This window comes from Falco naumanni, chromosome 2 (assembly GCF_017639655.2).
Source record: "Falco naumanni isolate bFalNau1 chromosome 2, bFalNau1.pat, whole genome shotgun sequence".
Classification (NCBI taxonomy): Eukaryota; Metazoa; Chordata; class Aves; order Falconiformes; family Falconidae; genus Falco; species Falco naumanni.
The window spans coordinates 38,252,682-38,268,266 of record NC_054055.1 but is presented as its reverse complement, the minus strand read 5'-3'; positions in this window follow the sequence as shown (position 1 = coordinate 38,268,266).

Sequence of the window (15,585 nt, the reverse complement as noted above, 5' to 3'; positions counted from 1 at the left end):
GGTTCATGCTCCTTGCTAACCAGGTCACAGCCCAGCCTGCCTTGCTGCTGCTCGTGGCTCCCGGTCCTCCTTCCCTGGCAAAGCAGCCCACTCCTGTTCTTCCCTGATGGTGGGGCTCACTAAATGAGACCCTACTTCTGTATTGCTACACCATTCCCTTAAGGCAGCTGTATCAAAAGACAGTACTTTCCAGAAATCAAACATGTACCAAAGAAAGAAAATTACAAATAAATTTCTGCTTAAGAGCAGAGCAGCAAGGAGAGCTCTAGAAAGCTATGGCTAACACTCCTGTGATGAAGACATCCTTTGCAGGAGTGAGAGATAGTTACTGTAAAGGGCCTATAGGTTGCAACCCTCAGATATGTGTCGTTAAGGAGAATCGAAATACTGGCAGAAAATTACTTGGCATAATGAAAATACTGCTTGATTATCATTCATTCAGCAATATTATTTTCATTAAATAAATGGAGATTTCAAGAGCTTTCATGCCTCAGCATCTCAGAAAGGAACACTGAAAAGCTGACCCTCAGCATGAATGTGAGCTAATAAAAGCTTTCCCAAACTGGCGGTAGGCAGTGGTGCCTACCAAGGTGATGTTTGTCACTGTTTGAATCGACCTTTCTGTGAAGCCTGAAAACCAATTCAGATGTGATTGCAAAAGCTGGCTTTTGGTAATATCCTATTTTATTGACAAAAGGGAATGGGGTCAACTCATTTTCATAACAATCTGCTTGAAGAAATCCTTAAGCACTATACATTTACAGTTGTTTTGCACTGCAGCCTATGAAAATATTACTGGGCTTAGAGTAGGCAATAAGAAGGGGAAAAATGACATATTTTTTTCTTTTTTTTTTTTTTTTTTTAATAGCTGTTTCAAGAAGAAAATTCTACCATTAATGAACAAGAAATGATAAGCAACTTTTTTCTCTGTCCATTAATCTATTCTAGTTTTGAAATATTGCTTTCTTTAAAAGCAAATAGTTCTTGCTGAAACCTTTCACAAATGAAACAATGGAAAAAGAAAATAAAAAGATACAATGCAAAGCAAGGCAGTGGTTTTCAAAAGCAGACACGTTTGAAAGGCTCCTTTTTTGTACAAGTTAGCTAAGGCTAGTGGCAATGAGTGATAAGTGATTATTAGGAGACCTGGTTTTGGTTCTGGTTTTGGTTCACTACCTACAATTATGGTTTCAGTGAATTTATTATTTTATCTGATTTTGGATTATCCTAGTTCAAGCCATAATTTCTACTGATTAGTTATTATTCGTAATTGGTGAATGAATCATTTGCTTGGACAAATTGCTGCTTATCAATTGTTCCTGAAAAGTTCACTACAACTTATTTGTAATTTTCTCTCTGAATTGCATGAATGGTTACCTATATTACACAACAATGTTTTTGGTCCTTGATGGGATCAAATAAGCTTTCTGAACTACTGTGCCTGAAGAAAAAAAATCCTGCAGGTTTGGTTCTTGTTATTAAGACTGTTTAGAGCAGCTTGTTGTTTGAGCATGGGGAATGATATATAGAGGAAATATACAGGCACAAGACACTTTAGGATATTTTAAATATTTTGGTGTCTTCCCTTAGCCTAAGACAGGACATCCTTTTCTATGGATCCCAGTTTAGAAAATGTCTGATGAAACACAAGCAGATTTTTCAGCTGCTTTATAATAATTCATTGTATTTTCTTTTATCATATCCAAGCCCAGCAATTCACACCAAGTGTATTTCTAACAAGAAAGCTGAAGTTAGATGTATGTTTTCTTAACCTGATTCATTTGATAGCTGGACCAAAACACCAAAGTGCTTAGGAAGCTGCTGTATAGTTTCTCCTTTCTATAAAGAGTAGATCACTTTCATATATCTGCCAAAGAAAGGCATGGATTGAATACTTTGCTCTTTACTTAGTGTCATGCTGTCACCAGCTTTCTCTATTAGCAGCATAAATGTGCACAGTGGTCTTTGTCTTGTATAGAATGTGTTGGTGCCAGGTGTTGTCCTTAGGCGTTTAGAAACAGCATCTTACTGCTCCATTAAGTATTCCAAACTAAATAAAACCGAAAGGTCATCTATTTTGTCAGCGCTTAGTTGTGCTCAGGCAATTAGCAGCATTACCAGATGCATCCTTGGTCCTCAGTGTCTTCCAGGATATGGGGCCCTCTTGAATTCTTGTGGTGGTATCACTTCACTCCATGACTTTTGTTTTCCTCTACTGCTGCTCGTTGTTTACTTTGGACTCCTTTGCTTAGATAGGAGCCTTCCTTTTTCCTTTTCCTTTACTTAGTCTGTGAAAACACAGTACCTACATTCATATGCTGTCTTGCACATTTGTGCCTGCACAAATGTCCTCCACATTTTTGGGTTTTGAATTTTGGGTAAAATCTTACTCTCTCCAATGCTTGCAGGAATAAGCAGCTATAAGCTGAATTAACTGGCAAGTGCTGTTATTTGCAAATGTGGTTTACAATTTTTCCTTTGCTGTATTTCCCTGGTCCAGTGTAACTTCCTCAATAAACGGGTCATGAGGACTTCAGGGACTACCCTTCAGAACAGGAAACCATCTCTGTTCCAAAATTTAAAAGTGCTTTACTCCTGCTGAGGATTTATACATGTATTTTTAATTGCTAGTTTTGTGATAGCTTCTTTAATAATGCTTCTTCCAAAAAGATTATTTCATTAACATAATGTTAGCCAATTGAGCTATTTAAAAAACCAAACACATCAAAACCTGTTTGTTTTAATTAATTATAAAGGGCAAAACTAGGAAAAAAAGCAAATATTAATAAAAGACAGCAGTCTTGAAAAGGGCAAGAGGGGGATTAATACGTGTATGTACTATCGTATAGGGAGAAGCACTTTAAATAGAGCTGTGTGCAGAGTCAGACACAATGGAATAGTCATTCTTGTAAATTGTTCTCAGTAAATCTATATAATCTATTTATTTATCCTCAGATCATGCACATTTAGATCAGAGTTCTGCCAGCTGAGTTAATAATTCTTATCTGAAGGTAATTACATTGGTCCATAAGTTTTCACCACTGTGTTGTTCCACATCATATCAAACTGTGTGATGCCTCATCACATTAGCATAAAATGCGTTGTGGTGGTGCACAGCATGGTGTGGTGGCAGACTAGAAATGATGCAGCGTTCCTAACGGTAGTGAACTAGTAAGTGTCACTGGTATTTAGAAACTTGTGCATACTGCAGTTTGACTATTTGCTAGAAGATTTGTTTTTTGTCCTTTCCTTTGCATTCAAAGGACTTCAACAGGATGTTAACTTTTATGACCTAGATTTGGTGCTCCAGAGAAGCTCAGTTAGAACCTCAAAAGACTTCAAACCTACCTTTTAGTTACAAAAATCTGTCAGTTCTGAATTTATTGACCATCTGTCAGAGTTCATCCACTACTAGCTAGCTGTCATTGTTTGTTATTTGATGCACTTCTATAATGACTCACTGCAGGGAGCTACCAGTCTCTCCATCACAGTGATTAATGAGGTCACCGTCTATCTGCAAGCATCTCGACCTATAATTATTTCTAGTTGCTATTAGATAGTATGCCAGATCAGATGAAAATAATATGTTTATACATAATATCTGCCCATAAAAACAATATTCACCTGTTGTGAAGATATTTGGCTGGTTGTTTTCAATTAGCATGTTTCTTTAATTGCATTTGAGACATCTCTTAAACCAGCCTCATTCTAAATCATCTTTTCATTTGTGGTGAAAACAATTGTCACAACTGAGCTCTAGTACTGTTCTATTTCTCTGTCCTGAAATGTCTACTGTATTGCATATGCATCTTTGGTACATGAATATTTCTTTTGTGCTGATGTTTGTATATAAATAAAAGTCTGAAATTCTCTCATTATTACTATTGCTACTACTGTAGCTTTAAGAAAGTGGTCCTAGCCACAACCCAGAATGGTGATCCAGCAAGCAAGCACAGTGTGGTATGTTTTACTGCCTTGAAAAAACTGTAAAATTCTCCCAATTTTGTTTTTTAGAACAGTAGTTCCCCAGGAACCCCATGAAGACTACGACTCCATTGTGCACAAGAAGATATAATACCCATCCTGAGGAGTTTAAAATCAAAAAAGGCAAGCTTTATTGTGTTAGGGACTGAAAAGAAAGGCTTAAATATTTCAGCAGAATTAGAGAAGAAGGATTTTCTTGTCATTCAAGTATCATAGTAAGAGGAACATTAGGCTTATCTCCAGCAAATTATTTAGGGCTGTGAAAATGTCCCTTCTGAACTGATAGATAGATTTATTCTGGGTACTTTTTGTAGAAGGTAAGACAAAAATGGTCCAGATTCTGAAACAACCATGTGAGTGTCTGCTCTTCTCCCTGCCCAATGCACTTTTCTTGTGGTGGCACAGCGAAGAGGTGACTTATCCAATGTAAGGGAACTGTCAGGTTCAAATTTTTTTTATTCCAAAGTGATTTAGCACAATCCTCCTACAGGAGAAGGACCAAAAGGACTTGTAACATATGTCAGATCTTCTTTTTTTGTCACTTTGGTTTTGTGTAAATTATTGGGAAAGTTTAAGAAAAACTGGGAATGATTTTGGCTGCCTTAATTTCCACACTTGGTGGGTTCACCCAAGATTTGCCAGCTTACACTCTTATTTGGACCAAGTCTATATTCTGTATTCATACAATAATTTCTGAGGATGAATGTATCAATATCTGTGATGCACTAAAGTACTACAATGGCATAGACTATGTACATAAAGACAGGTAATTATAATCTTAGATGACATGTGGTGATGTTTTAATGTTTTGTGTCAAAATTACAGTTTTTCATGAATATTCTATTCATTCATTAGTCAGTGGAAAATGTTACCAAATAGAATTAAATTAATGCAAAATATGTGTTTTACCAGATGATTTTTTTAGGTCTTAACAGTAAAATTGCTCTTCAGTGTTTCCTTTTATGATGACCATTATCTTCTCCTCTAATTTATTCTTTTTACCAGAATACCTTGCCATAACTATTATTCATTGTTAGACTGATTAGCTTTTCTGTGAAGATATGATAATCAAATTCCTTTCTTTTCTAAACCCCAACGACAGGTCCATACTGAAACCCAGTAATTTTACTGAGGTTATAATTTCTTTTCTCACCACCAGGTCTGTTGGTTTACCCTTTCTGCAGTGGAAGTCCTTCACCACACTGAATAAACTGTTTACCCAAGGAGCCCAGTGAGGCCTGGTGAGGAATCCCTCATAAGACACAGGATACAGCAAGATTTCTGGGCAGAACTGGAACAAGGAGCAGAGATGTGTGCCTGCACACAATTCAGAGATGAAGGTGGACAAAGCTGGAGAAGCAGTACACTTCCCCTGATGTGTGGAAGGAGCCTAGGGACAGGAAAAGGATTAGGGTTAGAAGAACAGCATAAACTTTTTCAGGGTTGCATTCAGAAGAAAAAGAGGAGTGAAAGCTAAGATGACAGTCTTATGTGTCAATTACTTATATGTCAAGTGCTGAAGCGCAAGGGATGGAGAGGCCAAAGAATATGGCAAAGCTGTTCAGCTGACAAGGAACTGACAGGGTGCTGGCAAATAGTAAGCTTGATCGAGGGTGTGTGTGGGGTGTGTGTGTGTGTGAGATGATCATCATGGGAAGCATCTGAGGAAGTCCTGCTCAAAAGTCTCCAGAGAAAGGCCTAAGAGGTAAGTTTAGTTAATCAAAGGTAAGTATACTTATCAAAGACTAATTGTGAAGTCTGTGTGTTGTACCTGGGACTTCTTAAAACTGATGCCTCACGGGACAAACAGATTTTATGGTGTTATTGTGAAGGTTATATTTTTGTACTGCTAGAGAAAATGTTTCACACAGAAGTGGCTCTAAGGTTGCAAAGAGCTGCAGGGATGTGTGGAAAGTACTCTTGACAGAAGAGGAAGATATATGAAAAAAATGCATGAGAGAATGTGTTAGGCTGAGAACCATACCTGCGCACATCCAGAACACATAATGAGTCCTGACAATAAACTGCAACAATTTATTTTAAGGCAAATGCAGAACTTCTTGGTTGCTGCCACACCTTCCTGGAAGAGCAGTCAAGGTTTTCCTTTCTCCCTCAGCTTTTGAGTGGTAACTTTGGAAAATGATAAGGAAAGAGAAGTTGTCTAATGCTGTTCTCACAAAGGACAAAGAGGGAAAAGAGAGAACCTGATGGAGATAATCTGTTCTTTCCTCTTTCTCTGAAATTCTATTTTGGAAGAGATGGGGTGAATAAATTCCAAAGGAAAAGTTGAAAAATAAAAAAAGAAACAGAGAAAAATTAGAGGCAAATTTCACTGCTCAGGTGGTAAAGAGATGATGATTTGGATAGATATTGATGACTTGATCCCCAAACAGCTCTAGTAGACTGGGTATTCCAAATTTAATTACAATTAATTTAGGAGATGCATATGTAATACTGAATCAGTCAAACGCAAAGGAAAATTCCAGTCTCAAGAACTACTTCTTTTCTTAATTATTTTTATTTCATAGTCTATTCACTAGTTACAAGCCATTTGTTTAGCTTTACAATACCACAGAATTGAAATTTTTGTTGTAAGGAATTAAGAAGTTCTTGTTTCATCAAAAGCTTTACTTTGTAGAGCTGCAGGAAACTTTTACAATTTCTTCCCTCACATAAACTATTCTATTTTTATTTTCCTTTCAGTTTGGTATTGTTTTCCACCATACAGCTTTGTCTCATGCATATTGTCAAATTTGTCAGGATTCCTTATTTGTCTGAAACTTTTCAAGCATAAGGGTTATTTTTCTAGTAGCAGCTCTAAAAATATAACGCCAGAAGATATGACTTGTATGATGATAACCTAGGCTGTAAGAAGGGACACAACTGAATAACAGAAAACTAAATAAGTAAAACTAACATTTCTCTCATGTGCACAAATCAGCTGGGAGTTCTTCTTCTACATAAGTTGTTGAATTTGAGTGGATTCAGTTTTTTTTGTTATGACAGGTTTTATTAGTCAATATGCTGCTTACATTTGCTTAAGATTCTTCTACTTTCTGGGATACAGAAAATGTTTGAACAAAAGGAAGCCATAGGACTTTTGATTGACCTAACCCACTGGTCCGTCTGGAGATATTAGTGGATTCAGCGTTTATGTGAGCAACTGATTTCAGCAAAAATGCTGTAAAACACAGCTTTACTGTTCTGTCCATTTCATTGCTTTACTGGTGTAATTTATTGCAGTCTAATGTTATAAGTTTATTTAGGTTAAGATTTTTTTTTTTAGTTATTATGTATTTCTGCAATTCATAGCACAAGGGGAGCCTGAAATGAGGACTTGTGGCTCTACTGTTATACAAATAACAGCCTTTTGTCTCTGAGGCATTAAGACTACAAATTGAGCTGCGTTACTGACTAATTAGTGTTTTCAGCATCTTTGCAATGCACAAGTCAAGTAAAGGTAATTTTCTTGGCTTTTATTATTTATCCTCCTCGAATATGAACATTTTATTACATTAAAGCTCTTAATATTTTTCAGGAAAAAATGTAAAATTTTATTTTAAAATTTGAGAAGAGATCACATTAAACTTGAGAAGATTCCAGCTATGGGAACCTCTGATATCTTTTCTTTGTACTGTGGAAAATCCATTGTTATGACAAATTATGTTAATGTAAAGACTATAATGAAACAATGAGATATAAACATTGTATATGACATTTTTGATAGATGGAAACAGAGGGAGACATTCCATTACGTATACCTACTCATTATGGGGTCCATGTGATTTTAAACACGTAGCTTTTCCTGTAAATGTTCTGCATTACAGGAGGTTAGTTTGAGGTCTGAGGCAATTAGATAAAAGTGAAAGAAAAGTAGAAAAAACAACCTTGACTCAATTTGATAAAAGGAATATAAAAGTAGGAAGGGGTCTGAGAGGATGTAAAGGATTTTACATGCTTGAAATTCCTTTTTAAAGCAATTTCACTCCACAGTCTTCACCATAACATGTTTTTTTTCCCCAGATTTGAATGTTATTAATGAATTTAAAAGAAACAAACTAAGCAATGTTCTTAATAGCATCCTTATTTTAAACAAACAATCAAACAAAAAACCCAACAGTCAAAATTAAAATGTTACTTTGAAGTGAAAGAAAACTTCTTCCTTGGAGACATTGCAGGTTTCTTCCCCTTCTACGCCTAATTTCTTTCCATGTCCTTCCCACTCTGGAAATTGATTCTCAAAACTATGTTGCTCATCTGAAAAGCTACAGCTCACATACTAAGGCAATACACTCTTTAAAGATCAACTTTAGATAAAATGTTTCTCAAAATATAAAATACAAAACCTAACTAAATAAAGAAGAGGTACTTAGGAAAAAGAAAGTTTATTTAAGCAGATGGATAGTTCCTGCTGACAGGTCAAAAAACTTCTGGAGGACAACAATATCTTATCTGAGATTTCCAGAAAAAAAATAGCCTGCTTTTACTTTTCTGTACTCCAGATAAACTTAACTCATCTATGTTCTGCAAACAAATGGCTAATAAAGTATTTTCACATTTAAGCACTAAATTCTACCCCACCCTTGAACCTGTCAGGGAAAAATTGAACTCTCTCCAGGCTGAAGATCTGCTGTCTTTTGGAAAGAGCAACAGCATTTTGTTTCCCACTTCATTCCCACATGTCCTTTTAAATCATGCATAATGTCTGCCTTTTCCTATCTGCCTGAGGGCTTGCTAACACCTTTCCTCCAATAAATGGATGTGATAGTTAATGCGGGCTTTTTAAAAACATTCAATGCTACATTAAATATCAGTCGTAAAAGCCTCCCTAGTTTCACTGGACAGAGATTCAAACAAACTCTCATTCTTATTATTTATATGAACCTGCACTTTTGACTTCTTGTTATATATTTATATATATATATATATATATATATATATATATATATATATATATATATATATTGCTCTGGAGACACCATCAATGACTAGAGTTTAAATATATGAAGCATCTTTCTGATGTGTCCATCCATAGCATGGCTTCAAGAAGCATATAAGATACCACATCTGGTATAGCTATCATTCTGCTGATCAGGGTACTTTGTACAGATGCTGGGAACACGAGTTTGAACTACCGAATGCTGAGCAGGACGATGAACTTGAATTCCCCGCCTACTACAATGTTCAATCTACTAGGCCATAACAGTATATATAGGTACAACTTCATCCTCCTCTCTAAATGAAATTGACAACATTTCATGAATGTTTCTCTGTCTGTTTCTCCAAATGTTTGTGTGCGCTGGGAATACAGATTGGGTTGGGTCTCTAATAGGAATGATGCATTTGTAATGGGACTGATGCAAGAAACCCCAGAAAGGGGCAGTTCTAAGATGAGCAGAAGCAAAACTAGGAGCTCAGATAGCTTTTCATTCAAACAGAAGAACATTTAATGGGACTAGCAGTAGCAGAATAGGTGGTTTGGACTGAAATCTTGATCTTTATCACAGCCTTGCTTATGTTCAGCCTTGTGATATTCTGTCTCCTCTTTTCCTCTGCTTCCAAATCCGTTGAGATAACAGTTATTTACTGCTGCTTTGGTTCATATAGATGCACTAAGAGTCTGATCCAGGAAGTCAGTAGGATTTTTGCGACAATGAATCAGTATAATTCACTTTGCATAAAATGTGCAAGACATAAAGTGCATTTCAGGATATGATATGGTCTTGTACTATCTCCTGTGATGGTGCATGGAATTCCCTTAAAGAAAGCAACTACAGCCTTGTTTTTACACTGTGGAAACTGTAATTACTTCTTATGTTTCTCTTGTTAAGTGTCCATGACTATTGGTCTCTAGGAGGTCAGTACGAGGCCACAACCTTGCCAGAATTATTAGTTTTGAAAACATAGCAGCTGTGTCTGTGAATTTGGCTGCCTTTAAAATGTTTCTTTTTGAGAACTACCCTCTCTTACACAGCTTGCAGATTTTCAGGTTGCTTATTTCTCAGGTGTGTCATTCTATATAAACTGTACCCCAAAAAGACATATGGAAAGGAAGAAGGAGACAACTCAGTACAGTGTAAGGACAGATAATCAGTTGGAATTCACAAAATCAGTAGCAGATGTAGCCCAATTAAACTCAACAGTTCACAGGTGTTCACAGGAATGACTTTAACATAAAAGCACACTTCTCTTTAGTGCTTCTTAATTTTATTTTATTTTTCTACAATGCTTTATATTTTATATACTTCACCAAACTAAACTAGAAAAAGTAAGGTAATTGAAGATTAGTTGGATATGATTGACTTAAAATTTAACACATTAATTGTCTGTTTGATTTAGGAATCATAGTGAGCTATACTTACTGAGGGGATGAGGGTTAAATGATAGCACATAATTTGTTCATATTGTTTAGAATCATAGAATCAGAGTGTTTCAAGTTGGAAGGGACCTTAAAGATCAGCAAGTGCCAACCTCTTGCCATGGGCAGGGAAACCTTCCACTAGACCAGGCTGCTCAAAATCCCATCCAGCCTCGCCTTGAATGCTTCCAGGGATGGGGCATCCACAACTTCACTGGGCAACCTGCTCCATTGCCTCACCACCCTCACAATAAAGAATTTCTTCCTAATGCCTAATCTCAATCCACCCGCTTTCAGTTTAAAGCCATTCCCCCTTGTCCTATCACTACATGCCCTCATAAAAAAGTCCCTCTCCAACTTTCTCACAGGCCCTGTTTAGGTACTGGCAGGCTGTTATAAGGTCTCCTTGGAGCCTTCTCTTCTCCAGGCTGAACAACCCTAACTTTCTCAGCTGGTCTTCACAGGCGCTCCAGCCCTCTGATCATCTTTATGGACCTCCTCTGGAGTCACTCCAACAGGTCTATGTCCTTTTATTATTACAGGCACCAGAACTGAACCCAGTGCTCCAGGTGGGGTCTCATGAAAGCAGAGTAGAAGGGGAGTATCACCCCCTCTCAGCCTACTGACCACAGTTCTTTTGATGCAGCCCAGGATGTTTGGCTTTCTGGCTTGCAAGCATTCATTGCCAGATCATATTGATTGTCTTGTCTACCAACACACCCAATTCTTTATCCTCAGGGCTTCTCTCAATCCATTCTCTTCCCAGCCTGTGTTAGTTTGTGATTGCCCTGGTCCACACACAGGACCTGTTGAATTCATGAGATTCACACAGGCCAGAGCACCAGTCATTGAGTGCCTCAGCCCTCTCCATGTCCCAGGTAACCAGGTCTCCCATTTCCTTCCAGAGAAAGCCCACATTTTCCCTAGTCTTCCTTTTACCTTTGCTGTACCTGTAGAAGCTTTTCTTGTTGCCCTTGACTTCCCTTGACAGACTTAATTCTTTAATTCTTAGTCTTTAGCTTTTCTAACCAGATCCCTGACTGCTCAGACAGTTTCTCTGTATTTCTCCCAGGCTACCTGTCTTGTTTCCACCCTCTGTATACTTCCTTTTTGTGTTTGACTTTGCTCAGGAGCTCCTTGTTCATCCATGCAGGCCTCCTGGTGTTTTTGCCTGATCCTCTTTGTTGGGATGTATCACTGCTGAGCTTGGAGGAGGTGAGCCCTGAATGTTAACCAGCTTTATTGGACAGCTCTTCCCTCCAAGGCTTTATCCCATGGTACTCTACCAAGTAGATCCCTGAAGAGGCCAAAGCCTGCTCTCCTGAAGTCCAGGGTTATCATTGTGTTGTGCACCCTCCTTGCTGCCTTAAAAATCTTAAACTCCACCTCTTCATGGACACTGCAGCCAAGGCTGCCCTTGAGCTTCACATTCCTCAAAAGCCCCTCTTTGCTGGTGAGAACAAGGTCCAGCATGGCACCTGTCCTCATTGGCTCCTTTATCACTTAGAGAAGGAAGTTATCATCAATGCATTCCAGGAACTTCCTGAACAGCCCTGCTGTGTTGTCCCTCCAACATGTATCAGGGTGGTTAAAGTCCCCCATGAGGACCAGGGCTTGTGAATATGGGGCTGCTCCTATCTTTCTGTAGGGGGCCTTATCCATTTGTCTTCCTGGTTGAGCGGCCTGTAGCAGACACTCACTATAGCATTACCTGTCCTTGCCCTCCCATTAATCCTGACCCATAAGTTCTTGGTTGGCTACTCATCCATCCCAGGCAGAGCTCCGTGCACTCCAGCAGGTTTTTGAACTCCTGGCAAAAGACATCCATAATTAAAACTGATATACAAAAGATCTGCAGGTTGCTAGAAAATGCTGGAACTTCAGTCCTGATTGGCTTCAACATGTATAATTCTTTCTCAGCAACATGTGATGGAATTTGTCATTGTCTCACTACCTGGACACTGTGGTATCAGTCAGAAACACAGCACGTATGCCATTCATTATTTTCAGGCTGGTGTTTTCCTGACTGCTGTTTTAGGAGTTTATTGAGGTGAATGGGCAGAGTGATAATGCACACATTTTTCATGAGTATCTGTTATTATGGTTTTAACATTAATCCTTTGACTTCCTATCATATTGCAGAATAGAAAGGTTTTATTTTGCCTAGGTGCTGTAACATGTGGGAGATATAATTCCATCTATTTTTCATATTTTGTATTACATTTGAATGATTTTTTTATCGAAATCATATAACACAGCTTTTACCTTAACATAGCTCCTAAAACGATGGGTGCTTTCTCAGTAAGTTAGACGTTACTAAAGTTCTTACTTGCAGATAATATTTGTATTCAGGATGAGCTGCACCTGCAAATTCAGAGAACAGTCTGGAAAGTATGCATAACAATGCCATCCTAAAGTACCTTTACAATGCAAACCTTACATTATTTGGCTTTATTTAACCTGGTCTTCAGTGCCATTTTTCTTATGCCAGTGTGCACTCTGTTTCTTAAGCATATGAGCTCTGCCTGTCTTAATTTATTGAAATTTTCAGGACCAGACCTGATAGCCATTAGCTTTTGGCTTTCCGGATTTGGCAGGAAATACATCTAGTCAATAAACTAAAGCTTTTGCTATGTTATTTGAGAACAAATATAGCTGTAATTCTCACATTATATTGAGTCCCAGTATTTGACTTCCCTGTAGCAATTTCAACATTAGTCTAATCTGGCTAGCAAAGATGTGCAAGACACTTCAGCACCCCTGTGTTATCATTTGCACCTCCTCTCTTCATTTCCTCTGGATCAGTATGCTTTTCAGTGATATATCCTGTGAGTCTTTGTTCTTGTTGATTTCTTTGCACTATATAATGAGAAGTTATGTGGGTGTTCTGAAAACACAGGAGGAATTGCTGAAAGATATTGGTAAAATAGCAGGGCTTGAGTAATTCAGTCTGCAATCTCACTTCAAATATTGAGGTTACCCTTCTGAGTAAAAGCGGCATGTGGTCTCTTGTTTATATCTACAGCCATACTTACTGGCTTGGACTGAAAGCACTGTTAAACTCAAAAGTGTTTTTTTTGTCTATATACAAGGAGAGAAATATAGATGATTTAGCCAAATAAAACTGCTGTTAGTCCAGTTTGGGGTGTTTTTGTTTAAACTACTTTCCTCTTAAAAATTGACTTCATGTATGTGCTAATGCAAGGCACTGTAAAGATAAACCACTTGTGAGATCTTATTTCACCTCTTCTGAGACAAATATAGCCACCTTTTCTTCCACCTACTAACAGCTGATACTAGGCCTACATGTCATTCCACCACTGAGAGCACCACTGACAGGATGTGGAGCTGTTCTCATATTCCAGAGGGATGGCTCAACAGATCAGATCAATGGTCAGACAATGAGCCACAGGAGATGCCTTGAGCAGATTAAAATAACTATAGTTCTATGCCAGCGTTCAGTGCTTCAAGGACTTCCTGAGCGGCTTTGGTGTCTTGACCTTATCAAGCAGCCAGGCACCCACCCAGCTGCTCTCTCACTCCCCCTTTTAAGAAGACAGGGGGGAAATAAGATGAAAAATCTTTTAGGTCTGGTGTGGGGTCCTCCATGAGCTGCAGTGTGGATATTTGCTCTGATGTGGTCCTCCATGGGCTGCAGGGTGACAACCTGCTTGGAGAAGACAAGTCTTCTCCAGAGGCTACAGGGGAAACTCTGCTCCAGCACCTGGGGCACCTCCTCCTGCTCCTTCTTCACTGATCTTGGTGTCTGCAGAGCTGTTTTTCTCACATATTATCAATCCTCTCTCTCACAGCTGCTGTGCAGCTTTTTCCACTTTTTCTTAAGTATATTTTCTCCAATACGCCACCACCTCGGCTGAGGAGCTTAACCCTGTTATAGGTCAGTTGGAGCCATTTGGAAACAGCTGTGTCCGGCATGGGGCAGCCCCAGCCTCTCCCCACAGAGGCCCCTGCAGACTCCCACTACAGTATTCACCTCCTCCATGACATTTATGCTTTTATCCCCCATTAGCATTTATATCCCACTCAATTCATCTCTGTCCCAGGCTGAAAATACCTGTTTAACTCAATCTGTCCCAAGCAGAATGATTCTTACTTCGTTAGGAAACTGTTCTTCATAAGGCCAACTTTGACCATCGTTGTTGCCCTTTGCTGTACCTTTTACAGGACGCTGCTTTTGAGGTGGGAGGGTAGCTTGGATGGGGAGTGGAGCAGACAGGTTCTCTAAACAATATTCAAGGCATCAAGCTTTCTTGAGGATTGAAGATAAATTTTCTAGCTTTTTGCTTTGGTTTTGCCTGTAGGTAACCTTTATTTATGGACTGAATACAGAGATAAGAGTTCTACCCTCTGCTTTTCCAAGGTAAGGATATAACTTGATTTCTTGATGTTACAGTTTTTGCTATCTGTAGTAAAATAAACTATAACTTAATTATTAGTATAGAATATAAATTAAATAACATTTGATACTTGAACAATGATTAATTTTTTTTTTTTGTTTATGGAGTAATATGTTTTTTATATATATTATTATTATTCCCTGTTTTGAGGAGATCATGACAGCAGAATGACTTTAACATTTAACATTTAAATATTTCTGAACCACAGGTATTCTTTTTAAAGGGTAAAAGCTGTTTCCCAACATGACATAATAATAATTTTCTTATACTTTTTGAAATGTAAAGTAAAACTATTACTCACTTAAGAAATTAAATTATGTAAATTGCAATTGGAATTTGTTACTCCTTCAAGTAATTTTTTAAAATTAATAAAACATCACTTAAGTAAATTTAGTGCTTATATCTCAAATACTCTGTAATAAATTTCACATAAATGCATAAGTCATTATTTAATTTAAGTATTAAACCCAGATCATTTGCTAACGGTTGGGATGAGCCTGGACAGACTGTGGCTCTTTGTGCAGTGGACATTGACTACAGAATGAAGCCAGTTCTATCAGTTGTCTCCCCTGACTATACTGGGGTGGAAAAAGCAGAGGCCGATACCATTAAGACCTGCAGGACTCAGCCAAAAATGAAGAGTTGATGGAAATGATGTATCTCATCAGTCTGCTTCATTGCAATTCCCATTTTAGACACACCACTGTCCTTGCCGTAGTTACACATCCTGCAGAATTTTCTGTAGGATATATTGTTTGAAATCAGTTCTGCTGTAACAGTGGTTGCACTGCAGAGTGGAGAGATGCCGCAGGTCACATCAGGAAA